Source organism: Mesoplodon densirostris, chromosome 15 (genome assembly GCF_025265405.1).
Source record: "Mesoplodon densirostris isolate mMesDen1 chromosome 15, mMesDen1 primary haplotype, whole genome shotgun sequence".
In the NCBI taxonomy this organism is placed as follows: Eukaryota; Metazoa; Chordata; class Mammalia; order Artiodactyla; family Ziphiidae; genus Mesoplodon; species Mesoplodon densirostris.
Genome location: NC_082675.1, coordinates 44,877,982 through 44,902,552, shown reverse-complemented (window position 1 = coordinate 44,902,552; position 24,571 = coordinate 44,877,982). Strand labels below are relative to the sequence as shown.

The 24,571-nt window shown below is 36.1% G+C and overlaps 1 non-coding gene across 1 annotated transcript; it reads left to right on the top strand.

Annotated features, from left to right (window-relative positions):
- Window positions 1-4,879: 4,879 nt before the first annotated feature.
- TRNAE-UUC (transfer RNA glutamic acid (anticodon UUC)) lies at window positions 4,880-4,951 on the top strand. The gene has a single exon. It is a non-coding gene; the product is annotated as a tRNA-Glu (tRNA).
- The last annotated feature ends 19,620 nt before the right edge of the window (window positions 4,952-24,571 follow it).

The following is a 24,571-nucleotide window of genomic DNA, read 5'->3' as shown; positions in this document are numbered from 1 at the left end:
TATTTGGTAATAATCGCTCTGAGAAATTTTCTAGTGGTAGTCAATAGGCATTGCCTTGATTCCTATTCTTTTTTGATTACTCAAAACGAGACACTGGTTCTCATTTTTGTGCAGAATTTTAAAAATTGTCCAGTATCAAGTAGGTGTCTAGTAAACATTTCCAATACATTCTAAATGCAACAAAAAATAATTGCCATTGGAAAGCTTTTCAAAATGCATGCAACACAGATCAAAAAAAGATGTATCTGTTAAGACTTGAATAAATAACAACTATGTTTTAAAGCTTAAACTAGAAAGAATACACCAATATGTTATTTTTGTTTTTATTGTAATGTTACAGATAAGTAGCCCTCTTCCCCTCCATGGTCCCATCTTTCTTCCTCCCTATATTTCCTCATTTCCACATTCTCTAGGAGTACATCACACTGTACATTTTTCCTATGTTTTTGCAATTTTACTATATTTGTATAAATCCATAAACTGTATATAGGATGATATAGTATGAGTGTGGATTTGAATGCATATATATGATATGAACATTGCAAATGTTCTGTGACTTGTTCTTTGCACTTGAATAATGTTAAGATGTATCCTTCTTCGTGCATTTAGTCCATTCATTCATTTCTCTGCTATATAGAATTCCCTCCATTATCCATTCTCTTTCTGATAGAACATATGGATTGTTTTCCATCTTCTTCTCTTGTAAACAATACTGCAATGAACATACTTTCATGTGCCTTCTTGAATACATTGTGCTAGAGATTTCTAGGCTATATATCTAAGTAAAGAATTGTTGGGTCATAAAGTACACATATTTTCTAGATATTCTCAAGAGATAATAGATCAAATTTATACTCCCACAAGTTGTATCATTTATCTTTACCAATAGTTAATAGTCTTTTTAACTTTTATCAATATAGTGGTTTTAAAATGATATTTCATTATTGTTAGTGATTGTGTTTCTGATGGTGATATGATTACTACATTATTCTTCTTTACTTCTTTCTTTTATTTATCTTCTAACTTTTCTTTAATAAGCATGTATTTACTGTGAAAAATTATATAACATTTTATAAATACTTTTTTCTTTTTTTAGTATTTTCCTTTTAATTCAATAAGTATTTGTTTTAGCATTGTGTTGATTGCTATAGACAAAGGCAAAAAATAATTTTTAAAAAAGGTATAGTCCTTGCCTTCAAAGAGCTTGTGGTCTAGTCAGGCAGACAGATATTGTTTGGTAACCATAAAAAGTGACTGAGAATATAGAAGCAGCAGAGAACCAGGATTTATTAATACTAAAAGAGGCAATTACAGAGGAGTCCTTCTGGAGATATAATGGATGAGCTCATATTAACTTTTCTTTGAGGAGGCTGTAGGCTTCAGATTAGGATCTAGGTTAACATGACTGGAAAAAAATAGTAATATACAAACAGTAAAATGTGGAATAATGGTGGGATCATCTGAAGGTGAATGGACATTAACGATTTACTATAAGAAACAGTGTCAGAATAAACTGGAGTGGACAGGTTGACTTCCTTCCCTGCAAAAGCCTCACGAAACACCCATTTTGTCAAAGTTATATGAGCAAAGTTCCTGGGACCAGACTGTAGAAGCAGGGTAAAGTGGGAAGAGGAAGCTGACTGTGACAGCTTGTTATAAGTTCCCCATGCAATCACAGTGAACATGTTTGCATGCCCTCCTGGCAATGCTATATGACAGCCCCATGACATTATAGAGGGACCAATGCCTTTCGGTTCACCAAGTACTTTCAAGTTATTATTTAATTTATCATTCTATATACTCAACTGATGAGAGAAGTGAGTCTCAGAAAAATTCAACTTGTCCAAAATCATGGAACTAAGGTATAATTCAATTAAAATGAAAACACAAGACTTTGAACTCTAAACTCATCCTTCATAAAGTCCTTACATTTTCCTTCTTCTGGAACTTACTTCTAAATCAGATGTTTGCCCATAAATTATACAAATACAGATAAATGATACAGCTGGTGGGAGTATAAATTTGATCCCACACGTAGACACACACACACACACACATACACACACATACACGTATAATTAGTGAGGGATTCTTGACTATTTATTAACTATCCATTCTTCTATGGTAAGCAGTTAGAGAAATGGGAAGACTGTACATCTTCAGAGGTACACCCTTATACATATTGTTCTGTCCCTTAAATTTTTTATTTATCTGCAGTTTGGAGATTGAGGGTATATAACTAGAGTTTAGAATTGTAAATTACATTTAATAAAGTTGATGATTGACTAAAAGCTTTTCAGCCAAGAAGGGGATATAACCAAATTAATAAAACAGACCTGAGAGGGGAAAAAATGTCATTTTCCTTTTTCCTTGTAATGAAAAGTGATTTAATGATGCAGTCTGACAAAGAGATTTATCCATGCATCCATTCAACAAATATTTCTTGAGAACTCACTATGTCCCAGTTAGGGTTATGTATTTTTCATAAATTATCTCATGCTAATTTCAATAGCAGCTCTATGATATTGGTATTATTAACTCTATTTTAAGATAATGAAAATGGAGGTAAGGAGATCAAATAATTTAATCAAGGTTACACATCTTTTAAGGGGAAGAATTAACTCCAAAGCTTATTTCTGATCCAACAAGCTGTATACTACAAATATATTTTCTTACATTTTAACAATTATTTTCAGGCCCATGGATTTGAAAAATAATAGATCTCTAGAGAATAGCAAAAGATGTTCAAATATCTACATTTCTAAATCATAAAATCCTAAATGATATCATTAATGAATAATATTTAAATAGTTTGTTTAAAAAACATAATGCTAGAGGAGTTCACATATTTTTGAATGAGGAAATGACTTTGTGTGCACGATATTGTTCTTGTCAAGTGATTGATCGCATTATTTTATATTTTTCAAAACATCGAAGCAATAAGAAAAATAAACAGTACTGACACTGGAATGTGGTATAACTATTACTTTGTGTCTACTTCCATGAAATCAAGCCAACTTATATATGATGAAATGGAAATATGTTGTAAAACTTTGTAGATTTACTTCCTAAAATGGTATTTATTTGACTTCTGTGTTCATGTCAAATGTTCTACACATGCAGCTTATAATTTTTGCATTGAAAAAAAAATAATAAAGCCACTGGTTACTGTAAAAGGTCACCTTTTTAATTGGTGAAATAAGGCCCAGCTGGTGAGCCAATCTCCAGAATAACTTGGGGCTAGCACAGTGGTGGCAGAAAGAAGAACGCATTTGGTAAGAGGGAAGTGATTTTAGCACATGTCCTTTACTTCACATATTTGTGACTGCCAGTCACCAATATCTAACTTTATTTAAGGTAAAGCATCTTTGAAGGTTCAAGTGATTTATACTGCAACCTATGTCCTCAGGCTAAACATAAAGAGGTAGATTTATCATGATGAATATACAAAGGGAAGTAATTGATTCTTTGGTCTGAATTTTTCTCTCAGTTAATAGATTTCCCCTTTAGCAACAATAAGGCAAAAATAATAAGGAAGCATACAAGATAACTTAAGTACAGCTCCCTTTGGCCCTGCTAGTCACTAAAAGCTTATCTAGTATTTCCAGCACTCTTCATGAATGCTCCTTCTGCTCTGTGTTTAGAATGATAAAATCTTGTAGCTCCATAAATGTTAACTTCATCTTGTAGAAAAATAATAAATACGTGTTTGACATAATGCATAATTCTCTATTTTGCCTCTTGACATTTAAGAGAATTGTTATAATTATATCTATTCAGATAGAGACGTGCTGCCTCCTTTTAAATTGTGATAATACTTAACAATTATAAATACAATTCAGGATCCATATGAAATACAGTCTAGGACTTTTCTGGTCATAATATGTTTTAAAAAAAAATACCTCAAAGGAGTCTTGGTGATTTAATCAACCTTGAAAATATTGCCAGAGTGTTTGCACAATATAAAAAATGCTTTAAGATGACATTTTGATATTCTTATAAAAAAGTTTGATTTTTTTGGTTGTTTTTGTTTTTTTGTTTTTTACTATTTCAATACTATAGACAAAATGAGTTGGTGTATAAATACATTGAAAATCTAAGAAAACTGAAAAACAAATATAAACTGAAATGGAGCTATGAGGGCAGTCTTGCTGACAAAATTTCATTCATTGTATATTAGGTAACCTGTATTTGTGGTAACTTATACAAAGCTATGTGACGCATCATATTATATATAGTGAGGCTGAATAGAAGCCTAGTTCATTGTACGAACATGGAAAGTAAACACTGAAAGATTAATTTCCAAATTATTCTATTCTCTTGAATATCTCAAATTCAATTGTTCTCTATTCCTTTACCTCTTAATCAAAATTATAAAGTATTATTTCATTCACTAAACAAGTGATATCTTTATTCCAATTCATCTTTCACATCAACTATATTTTTTAACATAAAAGGATGCCAACACAAAGTCAACTAGATCAGCTATTTCCCACAATATGCATATGAATGGAGTATACCACACAATATAGACACACAGTGGAGAAAGAGAGATATTTGTAATAAATATTACTTTTGCTTTTATCTGGATAGTTAAATTTTGGTGATTTCTTTACATTCAGCTGAACTTTTTAATACTTTTTATAATTCTTGCATTTTTATAATGAAGACGTAGTTTTTAAAAAAGTCATTTCTCTTAGAATTTTATTCTAATATTTCCTCAGTACATCAAAACCCCAAATTGATAGCTTCTGAATATTGCAACAGTAGTAGTGGGAAATTTCAAAAAGTAGTTTTCTTAATGGAAGAGCTCATATAAGTTTTGTTTAATTAAATACAAACAGAAAGTACTTTTATGTAACAAGAATTATTTGGGAATTCCCTGGTGGTCCAGTGGTTAGGACTCGGCACTTTCATTGCCAAGGCCCAGGTTCAATCCCTGGTCAGGGAACTGAGGCCCTGCAAGCCGCATGGTTCAGCCAAAAAAAAAAAAAAATTTGTAGCGAATTGTAGTATATACTTAGGTGAATGAAAAACAGAGAGCACTATTCCAGATGAGGCTGGAGAATTTTCTAATTATTCTAGTCATTTATAACCATAATATTTTATGTATCTGTAAGTAACAGCTTACATTAAGTTATAACATCTTACATCTACAATGAATATCTATGTAACGGTGATTGGAAATACATCTGGAAGATATAAGGGATGCTGTAAAAACAGATTTATGTTCTATATTTCTTGGCAAGCAGGGCAAGTTCAGGCAAGAACGTGAGGGAGGCAGTTGCTCTTTGTTCAAGACACGCTCTTTTATGCTCATTCACTCATACTGCATCCCATACAGTCTTAGACATTTCCATCAAGCGAAAAAAATCTTCACTCATTTATACCCAAGATGTATTTGCTGTGATATGTTGTAGAACAACAATGATAAGGGTCTTGCTATCTTTACAAATATTTTCACAATGTTAGACTATAGGATGACAATTATAGTTTCTTCATCACAAATAAAAATTACATAATATTCTGGTGATTTCCTAAGAAGGAAATCAATGGCAGAGAACTCACTGATACCATCCCTGGATTGCATGTTATAGAAAGGATCATTCTATGATGGGGGAGGGCCATATCTCCCCTTCATTTCCATGAACTGTTTTCCTAAGTTATCTCTTACCTACTCCTTCCTTCCCCTGCATAAGACCCAAGGAAAGGTCATCTACTTTCAAGTGTGATACAGATCATTATCCTTATGCAACATTTTCTCTAAAATCATATTTCTGTACCCTTTGAATTTCTCAAGGGAAAAACAAAGAATATGCTTTGTTTTTTCTGTAAATTTCACACTTTTAAATGTTATGCTATTAATAGTAATAGAAACGGCAAAGGGGTTAGAAATAGTAGAGCAAGTCAACTTTTGTTCTGAAAACTTCCATTTCATAATTAAGCAACCGTCAAATCAGTATTACAGTTAAAATGCCATTGCGGGACTTCTCTGGTGGTGCAGTGGTTAAGAATCCGCCTGCCAATGCAGGGGACACGGGTTCGATCCCTGGTCCCAGGAAGATCCCACAGGCCACGGAGTAACTAAGCCTGTGCACCACAACTACTGAGCCCGCCCTCTAGAGCCCGCGAGCCACAACTACTGAGCCCATGTGCCACGCGCCTAGAGCCTGTGCTCTGCAACAAGAAAAGCCACCGCAATGAGAAGCCCGAGCACCGCAATGAAGAGTAGCCCCTGCTCACTGCAACTAGAGAAAGCCCAGGTGCAGCAGCAAAGACCCAATGCAGCCAATAAATAAATAAATAAAAATTTAAAAAAAACAAAACACTATTGCATTTCTCATGAATATAATCATCTATGTAAATTAGAAAAATCTAAATCAACAGACCTTATATGTCCAAATAAACGAAATGCTCTGGAAAGTAATTTAATAGTAGCCACAGTATAGCTCAGACAACAAGGATGGAATGAGGAAGAGGATGAGTGTAGAAAAGGGGAGAGGGTAGTATACTGGATTCACCTCTTTGATAGCAATTGTCACAGGCATGGACTTATTGACACATGAGAAACTTCCGCCTTAATTGCTACATTTATCATTAAGAATTATGACAGTCAGAATCTGATGGTTTGATTGACTTTACAAGTAAGCCTGATAATAATATGTGGTCAACCAACTTTACTATTAAATTCGGGTGGCGTGGAATAGCAGAAAGATCACTAGCTTCAGAGTCAGAGAGCCCGGTATTCAAAACCTGGCTCTTCATTTACTTTACATCCTTAAAGTTACTGAATTACAATCTCACCCTCTATAATATATGAATAATAGGATTCCTCAGTTGATTGCTGTAAATAATATTTGTGAAATGCTTGGCCCTGTGCTTATTACAAAGAAAGCACTTAAAGAATGCAATATCATCATTGTTGTTGTTGTCTTAGTGACTATGTAGTCGACTCTCATTATTCACCGTGGTTGTGTTCGATGAAGTCACCACAAACACTGGATGAGTGAATGCTGATTATTGCTCCATGGGAAATACCAAGGTTAGGTTGCTGCAAGCCTCTGGTCACATTTATTTTTTTTTTTGGCCGTGCCTTGCGAAATGTGGGATCTTAGTTCCCTGACCAGGGATGGAACCCGTGCCCCTTGAAGTGGAAGCGCAGAGTTTTAACGACTGGACCCCCAGGGAAGTCCCTGATCACATTTTTTTTTGGTCAACCAAAATGTCATTTGTGTTATATAAGTTCACTTGCCAACATCTTGTAAAATAAGCCAGCCTCGTCAATGCTGAAACATGCTCTTTCTCAGGTACCTTTTCCTGTGTAACTCTTAGAAGGTATAGTCTATTGTCATTCTTCATGGATTTCATACTTGTAAATTTGCCTACATGCTAAAATTTGTTCATAACCCTAAAGTCAATCATGACAGCACACTCTCTATCATTTGAAGACGTAAAATAATCAACAGTGGTGAAAAACTTGTCACCTGATGTGCACCCTCCCAGGTTGTGAGGTTGAACAAAGTGACACTCACCTTCTTGTTTCAGTTCTCCTACTGTAAACAAATGTCGTTCTGGCCGTCGATTTAATGTCATGCTTTTTGCATTTCTGTGCTTTTTGTTAGTGAGTTCACTATTTCAGATGCCCCCCAAGCACAGGGCTGAAGCATGATCTAGTATTCCTAAGCACAAGAAGGCTACAATATGTCTTATGGAGAAAACACATATATAAGATTCTTCCTTTTGGCTGCATGTTTCTGGCTGCTCTAGGCATGTACTTCATCTGGTCCGACCCCAAACCTGGGAAAACCCACACAGGTTTATTTTGGTCCTGGAAATTTATAAGAAATTTGAGAAAATTTGAATTCATTTAATCTTCAACAAATATTTTAAGTAAACGTTATTTCCTTCATTTTGCAGAGGTAGAAAATGAAAATTTGAACTGGTATGTTTAAAGTGATATTAGTCTCATTCTCGGTAATAATGATTTTCCGATTATGAAGCGAAGAAAAACATGAATGACTTTGCCTTGTGAAGTTTGCCTACAACCAGCCAAGACTTCAAATGTTAGATGTTATTAGACATGTGTTAGCTCATTAAGAGATTACGGTAATCACTTGTTCAATCTCCTGCCCCAATCAAGATTCTGTTTCTATACCTTCACTAATAAATAATTCTCATTGTTACTTGAATACCTATATTGAGAAAAAATTTTCTTTCATAACAGGGAGCCTATTCCATTTTTAAATTACTTATGTATTTATAAAGCTATTTTAAGAGTTAACTGAAAAGTTTTAATGCCATTGACCTCAATTTAATTTTTACAGAGAAAATACAAGCTTGTTCTTTCTTTTCACCTGACAGTTTTTCCCTTCATGTGATAGAAGCTTCCAAATGTGTCCCTATTTCATTCCAAGAATATGTTAATTACTGAAAATAAACTGGAACAGAATTTAACAATTTTGATAAATTTAACAAATAGAGTTGTTCAAACCTTAATAATTGTAACTACCACTGGGTCTATATTATATATTATGTTTCAGTAATAAACCATAAGAGTTATCAAAATATTTTGTTAGTGGAGACAATTTCAATAAGATTATTTTCTTTTTTTAATAAAAATCAACCTATACTACAAGATTGACACATGATTTAAAACTTGAATCTATGAGGGATCATTAATAGTTGACCACACAATTTCTTTCTTCTTTCTTCCAAGAAAGAAAGAAGGAAGGATAAAGGGTGGGAGAGAAAGGAAGGTGGGAGGGAGGAAGAAGGGAAGGGAAGATAAAAGGAAAGAAAAAAGGAAGTAAGGGTAGGAGGGCAGGAGAAATGGAAAGAAGAAGGAAGAAGGATAATCTAAAAGGTATATTGCAAAATGGGAATACTATGCAATATATATTATAAAAGTAGGTAGACATAATATATAAGGACTTTAGTACATAAATACTTCTTCCATGCCAATAAAAAATAGAAAAATGGTCAAAGGATATGTGGTGAGCTGCCCCTAAGAAGGCTCTCAATAATGCCATTTTCTGTTATTCATGCCCTTGGCAGTCCTCTTCCTGAGGAGGGACTGTACGTAATGACTCCTTTCTCATGAATGCAATATAGCAAAAGTGATAGATCTCATTTCCAACATAAATTAGAAAAAGACAGTGGTTTCCACCTTGGGTACTTTTATTTATTTATTTATTTATTTATTCATTTATTTTTTATGTGTGTGGTCTATCTTTGTTTTTGAATTTTGTTTTAGTTATTTATTTATACAGCAGGTTCTTATTAGTTTTCTATTTTATACATATTAGTGTATATATGTCAATCCCAATCTCCCAATTCATCCCACCACCACCACCCCCACCCTGCTTTCCCTCATTGGTGTCCATACGTTTGTTCTCTACATCTGTGTCTCTATTTCTGAAACTTGCTCACTTTTAGTCTCAAACTCGCTCACCCTTGAGGAAGCCAACCAGCACATCATGAGACAACTCTGCAAAGAGCACACATGGTAAGGGGCTGAGGCCTGACAGAACTTGGGTGCAGAGCCACGTGAGTCTTCAGATTAGACTGTAATTGAAGACTTGACTGTTAACCTTATGAAAGGCCTTGACCTAAAGCACTCATACAACCTGTGCCTATAATTTTGATCCAGAGACTCTCTGAGATCATTGTCTTGCTTTTAGCTGCTAAATTTGGGAGTAATTTGCTACATGACAGTAGATAACTAATAAAGGATATTAGTGGTGAGGTGACTTACCAAGAAATATAACTCGTCAATGATTTATGAAAATATGTTCAGCATGATTAGGAACTCAATTAAAACAGCAATGACCACTTTTACACCTTAAATTGAATAGATAGAAAAATTGAAATTTTTTATTCACTAGGTTCTTAAAAGAAATAGTGAGCATTTGTGTTTTCAGAATGTCTCTGCATGTGTGTTCTAAAGATATAAAAAGTGAAAATATTGATTTACTAAATTTCTAGAGGGAACAGGACTGTATGTGCATTTGTGTTGGGGATTGTCTGTGTTGTAATATCAGTGCACTCTGTCTCATAAAAATAACTTAGAAAAATGTCAAAATTTACTTATTACACCATCACTTTGGATTCTCTCTCTTCCATGTGGTAGCCTGGGATAAAAAATTAAGTCTTGAGTTCAAGCTTCATCTGTACCACTCCTTAACTCTGTGAATTTATATACAAAAGTTATTCTGAGCCTTACTTCCTTTGTTTTATGTGAAATTAGCATAATATCCAAAATTTCTGCACAAAGTCATAAAAATGACTGAGATAGTGCAAGTAAAAAATGCAATAACAAAGTGATATGTACCTGTAAGGTCTTATCATTCTGTAAGGTCTTATCCTCCAAACTACTGGTGGCTCTAGGATAAAACCATAATCAGTGAAGGTAAGCAACCTGGCTTTACCTGCCAATGAGTTCTAAACTTAGTCAGTTACTGTTCTTGAGTAATTCTAATTTTGAGTGAGCAGAGAACCCTACAACTCATTAAAACTTAAAAGCTCATGCCCACAATATCCTATTCTCATACAATAAACTTTATCCTAGATGGGTCATCCTAGAGATTTATTCTAGAGACAAATATATTTATTTCACTAAATCATAATTTTTAAAGGGTAGCATATATAGCTACATATTGGATCTTCACCACAACTCTGGTAAAGGAAGGATCATTGTTTTTATTTAGAAGTGAAATAATTAAGGGGATTAAGTGAGTTGTCCAATGTCACATTTCCATAAAATAATTTGAATCAAAAATTATGAATTCTAGGGAATTCCCTGGCGGTCCAGTGGTTAGGATTCTGCATTTCCACTGCAGGGGGCACAGGTTTGATCCCTGGCCAGGGAACTAAGATCCCTCAAGCCACATGGCATGGTCAAAAATAAATAAAATAAAAATAAAATAAGCCCACTAAAAAAAATATGAATTCTAGAGCAGTGTTCTTTGCTGTGTTTTTCACAGTAGCGCTTATAATTATGAAAAATTGGAAGCAACTCTCTGTTCAGGAATAGGGAATTGGGTAAATAAGTTGTGGTACATCAATAAAGCAAAATTTTGTGTAGATACCCAAAATAATAATAAAGTGTGACACAGTCAATTGCATTTTAGGTACATTCATAAGTATTTTATGGTAATTGTGATTATTCCTCCAGGAAACCAGCTGCAAATCAAAAGTAAGAGGAGAACCAAAATGATACTATAACATTTTCTTTTTTTCCTGTTTTTTTTCATTTCCCAGTCTTATTAGAATAACTTTAATGTTTATACTCATAAGTTTCCAAATTAGATGTTTTCTCTAAAATGCCTCTTCTTGGCTCACTTTAAATTTTATGTAAACCATCTCTCTATTCCACCTGTGCTTTGGCATTTAGAAAGAAAATACTTTGCAGAAGAATCCTTGCAGGAAGTATTTCTCCAAGACAGCACAGTTCCCAGAAAAAATGGTCTGAAATTAGTCTTCTGAGAACATGTATATGAAAGGATAATATTAGAGGACAAATATTCTTTTTATGGTTAATCAAGTTGTTTCAATAGCTGGAGTCAATACAGATTTCACTGAAGAAATCTAAAATCTTGTTCTGAAACATCTATTATTTGGTTTCACCACAGATTGTTCTTAATGGGTCTTTATTTTCCCTAGAAATGTTATTCACAGCGAGATATATTTCTGAATATATCTAATTAGGAGACATCACTTCTTTGCACCTTTGTCATCCCTTTTCACACTAAGAGGGTGTTTCCCTCACCTAAAAATTCATGAGTGACAGTATAAATAGCTGCTCGCCTTAATCTGGGGTTGACTGGTGAAAGATTTCTAGACTAGAGAAAAGGTGGGGAGGAGGGGTTGGGTGTTTGGGGAGAGATTCTATCTCTATTCTATATTTAAGATGTTCATTTCATTGTATTTCCTTGGCTTTTAAAACATCTACTTGGGATGGTGACATGCAAGAGGAAAGAGAAAGCAAGCATAGACAGCTTCACATGCCCTTGAAATAGATATGCCTTGATTTTGCAGCTCACATAATAACTGATAGCAGAGAACACTCTGGTTTTGAATTAAAATTTAAAAATTGAAGCAAGTCCTTTAAAAAAGCTCTGAATACAAAAGTTCATCCAATTAAGAAAGTGCATTCACTTTCAGGCCACAATGTGGTAAGGGACAGATAATTGCAGCTGTCTATGTCAACCTTATAAAGAGCTTGCTAAAATCATTAAGCGTTTGGAAATTTTATTCAGCCTACAATATTTTTCTTAACTGCACTCACACTTATTAAAACCACTCCCTGACCATTTTCACCCACTCTTAGAGCCCTCCATGTCATTATGTTTAGGCCTGGCAACCATTTTCCTGCACCAGATAACGATATTTTTCTCACCAACATAAATTTCCATCAAGATCAGAATGAAGGACACTTTTGCTGTCTCAGAGAAGGTTAAATTTCCCTCAGTACTGTATCATGATGGTATTAAAATAGCCACCTTTTAAACATTTTTTTTCATTTTGTGCTACATGTGGCATGTAACTGATTTTATACAGATTTTCATGGAAATGATAATTCGCTGTGGTGTCATATAGATACAGTTCACATTTAATATCAGATTTCTATTTTAGTTCTGTTTTCTGAGTGCTATGCCATGTCCATGTGGTCTAAAGTTTATTTTCATGGTTAAACCATATAGAGGGCACACTAGGAAGAAGACATCGGAAAATAACTTAAAAAACAAATAGCTTTCCATATTGTCTGCTGTGCCTTCTCCACTCCATCCTGACATCCCATGTCAGTGGCTCTTTATTTTGTACTTGTTCTGGTGAGGGGTTTTCTCATGATGGGAGTTTCATGTATATTCTCCCTCTGGCGATACTACTATCCTGAACAAACATCTACTGTTAAAAATCAAAAGTTGCAGACTTCAATTCATTGCCAGTGTTATTCTGAAAGACATTTCCCTCCTAATCCTAGTATCCTCATTTGTATTTCCCACATCAGTTTGGTAATTAAACTGAGCCAGAAAACACTAGAATTCCTCTTACTGCAAATTATAAACCTTAAAAACAACCAGGACACATCCCAGTGACCTCAAAACTGCCCAAGGTTCAGTTGCCACTGTGTGCATTTTACTATCCAACATTCAGTGCCTAGCCAACTCCTGCTGGGCCTTGACTGGGTCCTCTGGGTATCCGAGTGGATAGCAACATTTAAAATTCACACTCTGTACTATCCAGCCATGGGCATTGCTGGAGGCTGTTTTTAGACAAGAAAATGCAGCACGCTGGAATAATGGGACATTTTCTCCTACTTCTGAACTGGAAATGAAATCTGAATGTAACTTTGTTTCTCATTTTCCAAAGAGTTTTTTTAAAACAGGCCATTTCTAAGACTTCTTAGCAATTAATTTAATTAGAGACAAAGCCCAGACAACAAAAGTCAGACTTCCGGCAGATGGTACCCAGAGATGTGGTCGAAGATCCTTCCAGTGCAGCATTGTGGGTAATTTGTGAGATGAGGGTGGTGATGGAGGGTGTGATGGTGATGATGGTGGCTGAAGTGTTTATTGTTTTTTTTTTGTTTGTTTTTAGAGAGGTGGCAGTTAAGCAAAGAGCAGGTCTCTTTGACATTTGGTCAGAATTCCCTCTATATATGACTTCCAAAAAGAAACAACATGTTCTACTGCCTGTAAAGCAGTCCATTTTGAATTAGAAAGTTTCCATTAGTCACTTTCCATGGTAGCTGTGCAGCATATTGCAAAATAACTTATAGATCTAATATCCTACAGAAAGCGTAGTCTGAGACAGATGAGAATGAAAAGTGGCCGGTGTGTTTTAAAGCTGATAAACCAAAAAGCTTTGATATCTTGGGGAAATCCCATTGCCTAAATTCCCTTTGAAATGCAGTTCAATTTAGCAGATCCATAGATTTACATGGGAACATAGTGAAGAGTCAAAAGATTTAAAAAAAATATTCTCACCTTCGCTTCCCAAAATATAAACATTCATTTTGAAGACTCTCTGTTGCTTGTTTGGAGATGAGCAAAAATTAATTTCTCTGATTTCATCTACACTGGAGTCCACAGCAATTTTTACAGGTGAGTTGTGATGTTCATCACCACTTCCTGGAGCCAAAAAGAGCTCAGAAATTGTTCTTTAGAATGTTCTGAGGGCCAGTTTCAGTTGGTTGGGCTTTAGACCAAGTACAGGTTCATGGTGTCACATAACCCATTCCTGCATGACTCAAAGCTGCCAGAACGATGTCTCCTACCTGCAGGATAGATGTCATATGGCAAGATCATCAACAGTCTTGTTCCTCAGAGACCAGCTGTTAAGTGGGCTATTTCTGGTAGCAACACAGAACAAGAGGCAGGCAGTGCCAGAAATGATTAGAGAGAGGAAGTGCCAAAGGAAGCCACACACAACAGCTGGAAAATGTGTGGAGGCCTTCAGACAGCGTACTCAAAACCGTTTGAAAAGTACCATAATCAAAAGCTCCTAGCCAAGCTTGGAACCCTAAGAGGAATGAAGGAATAAAAGGCCCATGGCAACTATTCAACTTCCCTTTCAAGCTGTATGTCAAAGAAACCCATTAAGAAATAGAAGATATTTGAAGAGAGGGTTGATTTCCTACTTTCAAGTTCCTCTGCGACTCTAAACTCAATGTTCTCACACTGTTATGGGGGAAGCTATTGTCTCCCTCCAGCAAGAGAGAAGCTAGTTGCCTTTAGTGTGAAAGCAGCAGACACCCCAGAACCTCAGGTGAGAAAGCTGGTGGAGCTTTGCAGGGCACACACACACACACACACACTCACACCCAGGAAATAGGAAATGCAATGGAGCCTCATCAGTGGAATGCCCAAGGTGGTAGTGAAGCCAGAATACCGAAACATCTGTGTATCTCAGCGTGGGATTGGGATCCCTGCAGAGACAAGAGGGAGGGAAAAAAAAAAACTTAAAACACCTTAATATAGCTCTGGTTTACTTTTTTACATTTTATTTATTGCTAAAAAAAAATGGTCTCAACATTTTCCGAGTGTGAGATGCGTTTTCAGCTTTTTGTGCCTTCAGCATTGCTTTAATGGGCTGGCAGACCATTCCGACAGTCAACTCAGAAGGCCAACTGTAGCCAGTGGGAAACACCTCAGGACACATGTGTTCGCAGTGGGGTTGAATGTAATCTGGTTTTCCAAGCCATGAGGTGCAAACATTAGAATTTTGTGAGGAAAATCTCTTTCTAGTTGAATGGTTTTCATATTCTGCTACAGGAATCTCAAGCACTGTTTCTACGTTTGGATACTTCTCTCAGTAGAAAATATGATGGGAAACTTTATCCAACTTATCATACCTAGTTGGCTGACAGTCAAGGTTGCAGTATGACTAAGGTCTACACAGTTTTGATTTCTAGATCAGGAGACTGACCCTGTTCGCAGCTGTTTGCAGAGCTGCCTGCGCCAGGCAAAGAGAGGGAATGCAAATCTTCTCAACCAGAAACGATTACCTCATGGGATTGGTCAAGAGAAAGAAAACTAAGTATGGGTCTGTGACCCAGGTGGCATCTTCTGAATTACACCATACCACGCTTTTAATACAGATGCCGGCAGTAGATTTTCTTTAATTTTTATAAGTCAGTTTGCTGTTGATTCAGATGTTTTGAGTGTCTTTCAATCATATGTCAGAACTGCTCCTCCATACATTTTTCTCATTTGGGTCATCCAGATGTGAAAATATCATCTCCCATAGAGTTTGAATTCCAGAAAAGTGTTATTTTATCCTTTTTTCTGTGTGTACCTATTTTTCATTAAAAGAGACAGCAAATACCCTGAGCTAACAATTATAGATGACATCTTTTTCCTTCATCATTTCTGATAACAAGCAATTTTCAATTCCTGGAAACTAAGTGACACTCCAAAGCAGCAATACACAGAAGGACAAACAAAGAAGCATTGGGCATACTGTGTTATGTTTCTTTTTCTTTAATAATGGAAATGGCAAGGCAGGTGTGCAGGCATAATCTAGCGGTCTCCAGAAGAAACAAAGATGGCCCGTGGGAGATTATCTATGGTAATGAAAAAGCTAGTCTCATCTTAATCTCTAATGTGTACATAACTATTTACATACAATAAAAGTTGATTTATTTTGTGACATGAACCTAAGCAGAGATATCATTTACCACTTCAACTCACTAAAATTGAGAGTTCCAAGTGTGCCAGCCCATCGACATATGTTCTACAAGCCATAGCTTCTCTGAGCTGCCTGGGGTTAAGCAATTAAATCTTTAAGCTCGGGCATCCAATATCCTCTTTGTGTTTAAGCTAGCCTTAACCTGAAACAACCAAATCATCTCCAAGTCCTTGCTGATTAAAAAAAATCACAACAGAATGGGAAATTTTAATGATGGCACTCTCTTAATTTAAGGGAGGGAAAGAAAAGTATTCTCTATTTGAAGATGTAAAGAATCATAGAAAAAGTTCTAAGCCTCCTACGGTAAAAATGATGCTTACATATAATGATATATATATATATATATATATATATATATATATATATAGCCCATAAAATTAGTCATGTGTTATTATGCAAAATGCTTTGTTCTTTCTGAGAACTCTTCAGTAAGCTTGATCAAGAACATTAAATATGAAAACAAGGAAAAACATTTAACATTGTTGAAAAGTAATTAAAAATATATTTCACCATATGTTCCTCTGCCATTAGTTCACTTCAGCAAAACAAATTCCTAAAGCATTTATTATCCGCCATCATTTTTTAAAGAGGCCTAACATTCACATATGGCACTAAAGCCATGCAGATAAAGATGAATCAGCTCTGAAACAAACTGGAAGAAATTCACTTGCCTGAATTCAACAGATTATATGTAATGAGTCAATGTATACGTCCTTTCCCCTTTTATAAGGAAATTGCTGGAAAGGATCATCTCTACGCATGGATCCCTCAGACTATATTGGCTGAAGGTCATTTAGAAGGAGGCATAATCTGTATCACTCCTTTAATGATGTCACACAGGAAAATATTCTGCTTAATTAGAAATGGCAAATCAAACACATCGTTTTCATTTAAAATCCTATCAAGTACCTCTAAAAGAGATGTTTATTTTAGGAGCTTATCCAACATGACTTTTGAATTTGTGGATGATACTCAAAAGAAGCATTTTTCTTTTATGTGATAATGAAGCTTCACACTAGTGGAATATCATGTTTGCTAAATAAAACAGTAAGAGAAAATATGAAATAAGGAATTTTTTCAAAAATATGAACATAATACAAAACTTTCTGGATGGAAATAGTTCCCATATCTTAAGGACCCATAGCCCATAATTAAAGAAGGGAGACCATGCCCTCCTCCTGGTATGGCCCTATGGTCTTCACACTGCTGTCACTGTACCAAGCTCCTACTGTTCAACTTGCTTTCTGTTCTTAAGATTGACTCCTGGAACTGAGGTTCCAAGAAGATAGAGTCCAAATTCTGATCCTGCATATATTCTGTCCAGGTAGTAAGCAGTCAGGTTAATAGACATGACACAGGAGGGGAAAAGCTTCCTATAATAATGTGGGTAGAGTGACTGCTTAACTCAAGGAGTACCTACAAATAAAGGATTCGAAACTTAAAAAAAAAACACACACACTAGTAAAGTAGGAAAATCCTATTACAAATTAATGCTGTTTTTGGACATAAAATTCTAAGGTGTACAGTTTGATATTATCCTTTAAAAATCTTAAAAATTTTCTTGTAGGTTGAAAAAGTAAATAAACAAACAAACAAATGAACTCCCCCTCAAAAGAACCAAAGAAACCCTTTCATTTCTGTTTCTTTCTCTCTTAAGAATTTTCCCTCTAGAACTCTATTTTCCTAGGCCCTCCCTTAGAGGAAAATTTAAACACACAGTGCCATTGTGCAAAGAAAAAGATCTTGGTGGACGTGGGCTGACAGCTTGGCATGGCATTTGGTCTGGGTTACAGCATCCCTCAGCCCCTCACCAGGGAGAATTTTGGTTTTGGGTTTTTTTTTTTTTTTTGCAACACACAACCCTACATGGCAGTGCCTGATGAATGGATGGATGGACGCATGTACACATGAGTAGCTGGATAGATGATAGACAGACAAATAGAAGATGTACAAATATGTATACTTTAAAGGGGAGGGACTTTAAGAAATACATAAAAAGGAGAAAAAAGTGATACAAATTTGTCAATTTTTTTTTTTGCACAGTATGTGGGCCTCTCACTGCTGTGGCCTCTCCTGTTGCAGAGCACAGGCTCCAGACACGCAGGCTCAGCGGCCATGGCTCACTGGCCCAGCCGCTCCATGGTATGTGGGATCTTCCTGGACAAGGGCAAGAACCCGTGTCCCCTGCATCAGCAGGCGGACTCTCAAACACTGTGCCACCAGGGAAGCCTTGTCAATCTTTTTTAACATAAAAAATGAAGAAAATATAATCTCAAATGATGATATCCAAAACTGCTGGTGCATAACTCAGAGGGCCTGGAGTCAGATTTGCCTCAGAAGACAGAGGTGAGAGACAAGAATTGGATAAGAGAACTAAAGTCAAAAATAGAGTGATCATTATGAGTGTCCATTTTGCATATTATTGTCAATAAATGAATAGTGTCTTAATTTCAATGGTCATGTTGATAGATTTCCAACAAAATAGCTAAAAAATATCAATCTGGTCAGATATTATTTTTTCTGATTTCCCTGTTCTGGACTAAATTATATCCCCCCCACTCCCCAAATTCATATGTTGAAGTCCAAACTGCAATTTGACTATATTTGGAGACAGAGTCTTTAAGGAGGTAATTAGGTTAAGTGAGATCATAAGAGTGAGGTTTTAATTTGACAAAACTAAGTTCTCATAAGAAGAGGAAGAAGCTCTAGAGTGCTCTTTCTCTCCCTCTCTCTCATTCTGTCTCTCTCCACGTATATGCACAGAAAAAAGGCCATGAGATGACCCAATGAAAATGTGACCTCTACAAAGCTGGGGAGAGAGGTCTCACCAGAAATCAACCCTGCTGGCACCCGGATCTTGGACTTCCAGCTTCCAGAGCTGTGGGGAAAAAAAAAATGTCTATCGTTTAAGGTGTCTAGTCTGTGGCATATACAACAGGACAAATATTGCATGATTCCACTTAGATGAAGTAACTAAAATAGCCAAATTCATAATGACAGAAAGATGAGAGATTTTCAGAACCTGAGAGGAGGGTAAATGGGAAGTTACTGCTTAATCGTTACAAGACTTTAGAAATAGTGGTGATGGTTACACAACATTATGAATATAATGATTGCCACTTGATTCTTCATTTTAAAATGATTAATATGGTAAATTTTGTTATATATTTTACCGTAGTTTAAAAATAAATAAAAAACCAATATAAAAAAGTCAATGTTTCATACTTTCACATGCTTGTTTCCTTAAAACGTTCTTGTGATAGGCTTACCATCAGAAACTATATTTTAACCAATAATGTCACTGAAATGTAATGTTACTCCAAAAACATTTACTTTTTACTTCTCTTCTATGGCAAATGAAAGGTAGTTACATGTGCATTATGACACCATCCTCAGCTTAGGAAGTAATGGAACTTTGCAATGCGTAATAAAGAAAATCAGTAGTCTAAGAAACACTTGTACATTTGGCCCGTGCATTCCCAGCTGCTCACCTTTTAGCAAATAAAAACATACACCAGATCTAGACTTTTCTAATGCATCTATTATTTTGGCATTAAAATTATATGATATATTTCTGTGATTACTTTTTATTGTACACTTTTATGCACAAATTATACCAACCTGCATTCTCATTGTAGAAAATTGGAACACTAGAGAAAGCAAATACTCTCTCCCCTCCAAACATACTCCTCAAGGCCACTTCTCAGAGGAAATCACTGATTTCAGTTTGCTGCTTACTCGTCCAGATATTAACACATATTCCAAGGTTTTATTCTTATATTATTATGTCTACTTGATTAATTTTATGAAAAGCTAGGAAAAAAACTCGAAGGAACCTATTGTATTTTGAATACTTGCTACAGATACTAAATATTTTATACACATTATCTTATTTAATACAACAAAACTTCAAGGTGCAAATTGTTATTCCACTTTAGATATGCAAAGATTGAGAACGAGCTCAAGTATATTTCCTCTGGCTACACAAGCTAGTAAACAACAGAATCAAAATTTTCTGATTCTAAAAAAAAAAAAAAGAAAATTTCTGATTCTAAACTCTATGCTTGCAGATCAACCAGACTTCAATAAAAATTTTTTAATTACAAAAATAAACTCATTGTTGAACTGCCCCCCAATAATCTGAAGGGCATGCTAGGGTGAGGAGCTCGTTACTAAGAGCTTGTTCTGTCTTACTAAAAACAAAAATGAGAATGAAAGGTGCACAGGACAAAGAATGTTTTATTCCACTCACACAATAGTCTGACGTCTAGAAATGCCTTTCGAGGCGTTTACTGTGTTTTTTCTGCAGACCGATTTTGTTGGGTATAGTTTTCTGCAACATGAACAGTGGTGGATATACAGTGGACATTGTCTACAAATCTGACTTCTTTATGAGTCTACAGTGACAAAATAAAATAAGACAGGATATATATGGATAGAAGAAATCAGTTCTATTTTATAATCTCCAATAGACGAAAGAAAATGTAGAGGCACTTTCCACTCAACCAGAGGTGGCTAAAGAATTAATCATGGTAATTTAACTGAGAAGATGGTATCTTAGTCAATGAGAAAATACAAAAGGCTCGAACCAAATTGATTACACTGTGATTCCCCAGATCTCTATCATTCCTTCCTGCATGACAGGAGATTCTGACCTTCTCTTTGAAAACTAGAAATGATGATCCAGGAGAGTCAGAATAGCCAGACTTTGGTATGAAATGGAAGCAGATCTGTTTTTGTTTTTTAAAATGAAGTCACCAACCAGACTAGTAGAGCAGGATCTTTTTAGTCTTCAAAATCTGACTTATCTACAGCAGAGTAATCTTGAATCTCCTAATTGGAGAAATTATTTGACTAAGACTTGAAACAACAGTGCTCACTCTATTCAAACAGTGCCCCAAAGTGAGTACACTTTACCTCTGGTCTCCACTGAGCACTTCTCTGTACTTCACTGTATAGGAGTGTGTGCCCTTTTCACCAAGAACAACATATTCTGATTTTTAGTAGATGGTATTAGACTGATTGGGCTAATGTACTTTACACAGTGACAATTGCTTAGAGGAGTCCACTGGGCACTTGTAGAAAATTCATATTAAGAAGATTCAAGTTATTCTATTTACCAGAGCAAATGTATTTAGATTTCAGATTAAACCTCACCCTGGAGATGAGCAAAACCAGAGTTCCCTTGTATCTGTAATGCTCAATGAATATACACTTTTTAAAAAATGCAATATACTAAGAAGAAAAAATTTCAATCTACAGCATTTCCTTGTTTATTTTGTATGTTTTATTTTGTTGAGGTATGTTGTCATTTTCAATAGCTTAAAGACAGTAGCCCCAAACCTCAATATTCCCTGAACAGAATTCCTAACTCAACTGGCCCTCATGCCTCTAAAATAGCAGATGTGGCTAAGAAAAAACCAAACTGATTTTTCAAAAATTTTTTGTGACAGAGAAATCAGACATTTTCTTTGCATTCCTGATCCTAGTCTGGAATTCTAATGGAGTGAAAGGTCATAGGGCCTACCCATACATCACTTAATCATTATTTTTTAGTTGCTTGAAAAGAAATTTTTATCATACATCAGAAGAAAATCCTAAATTCCCTTTTTGCCTCTAATGGCTGGGAATCACATAGCTAAATTTAATACTTAATTGCAGAAACTAACAGCCTACAGCATTACATTGACCCTCTCCAATTTTATATTTCAATAATATTCTTATTTTTATTTAAATTGCATTATTGTATTTGTATTTTCTATTATGTCACTTAGAAGATTTTTTTAGACAGTTGGGTTATAAGGAATAAATACAATAAATGTCTTAGTATATTATAGTTTCCAAAAGGAAATATCATTAGCAATATTTAATAGTCTGCAAAAAACAGAAACTGTAATTTACAAGAAATAGTGCATCATTAAGAATAGATTAAATAATTAATGCCACTTTGAATAGCATGCCCGTCAGCGTCCGTATCATTGTCTGCATCTGCCTTAGAATAAGATGTATTTCAAAACATTGTCACTTTCTGCCCTGTGGACCACGCTTCAGTTTTCTAGGTTGAGCGATACAAACCAAATCACAAGATTAAAGGTGGTGCCAGACTAAAGAACAAAACTTTGAGTATATTGGGAAATAGTGTTTATTAAAAGGAAGAATTTGTCTTCATGATGACAATTATCATAAGTAAATGGTAATGAAAAATATTTGGATCTATTGGAATCTTTGGATGGATAATTTAGTGTGGTAACTAATCCAGGACCCCAATCCTTTAGCTGTTATTTGAATACTTAATTTAAAAAAATAAAACAGGGGGCTTCCCTGGTGGCGCAGTGGTTGAGAGTCCGCCTGCCGATGCAGGGGACACGGGTTCGTGCCCTGGTCCGGAAAGATCCCACATGCCGCGGAGCGGCTGGGCCCGTGAGCCATGGCCGCTGAGCCTGCACGTCCGGAGCCTGTGCTCCGCAATGGGAGAGGCCACGGCAGTGAGAGGCCCGCGTACCGCAAAAAAAATAATAATAAATAAATAAAACAATAAAACAAAAAAACTGTGCCATAAAAATTACTTTATAAAAATTCATAATGGTATATCACTCAAATGATTATTCTAGAATAGATGCACAAATATTTTCCCTTATTATTGAGGGCTCTCTTTTCTAGAGTTATATTTCGTTTTTTCCTTACTGTCTTCCCTTGAGCAAAGAAGTAAGGAAAAAGCTGACCTCTGGTTTCCAGTCTTAGTGCTCTCTACAGAAGTCTTCGTTTTCACTTTAATGCAAGCTACACACAATGCAAAGAAAGCCCCATTCACTTTCGCCCTTTCTCATCGTTCCTCCCTCCAGCATCAGACACTCACCAACTATTCACAGTGTCATTATGTGCTAAGTTCAGACTGCTGCTTCTAGCATAAGGAAGAAGAACACACTTGAAAAAGCTTTCAGATGACAGGGCTTTATTTCCTCACACCATCATTTAAAAACCTTTTAAAGAGCAGTCTGAGCTACTCTGATGGTAATGCCTTGCCTAGCAATTAGCGGTGGAGGTGCTGGGCTTTAAAAGGCTTTTAAATTCTGTTATGAAAGTCCTCCTACAATGGGCTTTCATTACTCGGGGTAAAGTCCCCAACTCCACTCATTTCTGGGGCACCACTACTAAGCTCTTCTCAGGGAGTTACAAAGATTGACAGCTTGAAATTTGCCAGACGTAAGATTTTCATTATAACATGGCTGCAAAATGACACCCAATTTCACATGGAAATTGCCTTTTTTCTTTGAGTGGACTAACGAGCAAACTTCAAAAGTTCCTCGGATTTGATTCCTGCTTATCTGAAGTCTATCCAAGGGCATCCGTAAGACTTTGAAGCAAAAAAAAAAAAAAAAAAAAAGAAAGCAGGATCTTTTTCTTCAGTAATAGGCCCAAAGGGCTGGAAAGCTCAGAACTTGTCCCACTGCATCCCTGGCAGTGAATCGGCTAGAACAGACTCGCCTGAACTCTGAGCTGCCCCAGCACATGACTATAAAGAGGAGGGCACCTCACCCACCCCACCAAAGAGCAGAAACAGCTAAAAATGGCTAAGTCATTCTCAAGCAAAACCAGTGCTTTGTACGGATTGTCAGCGACTTCCAGTCACACTGAAGGATCTCTTAGCATCTCCTATTTCCTCCAGTGGCATTTTTACTTTGCTACTTGAAAGTAAACAATGTTCTGAGTAATTGAAAATGTTAAAATTAGATCTGAAGGGACTTCCCTGGTGGCGCAGTGGTTAAGAATCCACCTGCCAAGGCAGGGGACACAGGTTCGATCCCTGGTCCAGGAAGATCCCACATGCCGCAGAGCAACTAAACCCGTGCGCCACAACTACTGAGGCCACATACTGCAACTACTGAAGCCCGTGCTCCGCAACAAGCGAAGCCACCACAATGGGAAGCACATGCACTGAAATGAAGAGTAGCCCCCACTTGTTGCAACTAGAGAAAGCCCAAGATCAGCAACGAAGACCGAATGCGGCCAAAAATAAATAAATAAATAAAATAAATTTTTTTTTAAAGTAGACCTGGAAACTGTCTTTGCAGTCTAAATGCAATGCCCTTAATTCTCTTATATTTCTTAATGACTGTGATCTTGGTTGCAAAGAGAAATATAAGGTAACCAGACTGAGGCTGACCCCTTATCAGAGCAGCTCTAAGAATAAATGTTAAAAAACCAGCGGCTCGGGCTTCCCTGGTGGCGCAGTGGTTGAAAGTCTGCCTGCTGATGCAAGGTACGCGGGTTCATGCCCCGGTCCAGGAAGATCCCACATGCCGCGGAGCGGCTGGGCCCCTGAGCCATGGCCGCTGAGCCTGCGCGTCCGGAGCCTGTGCTCTGCAACGGGAGAGGCCAC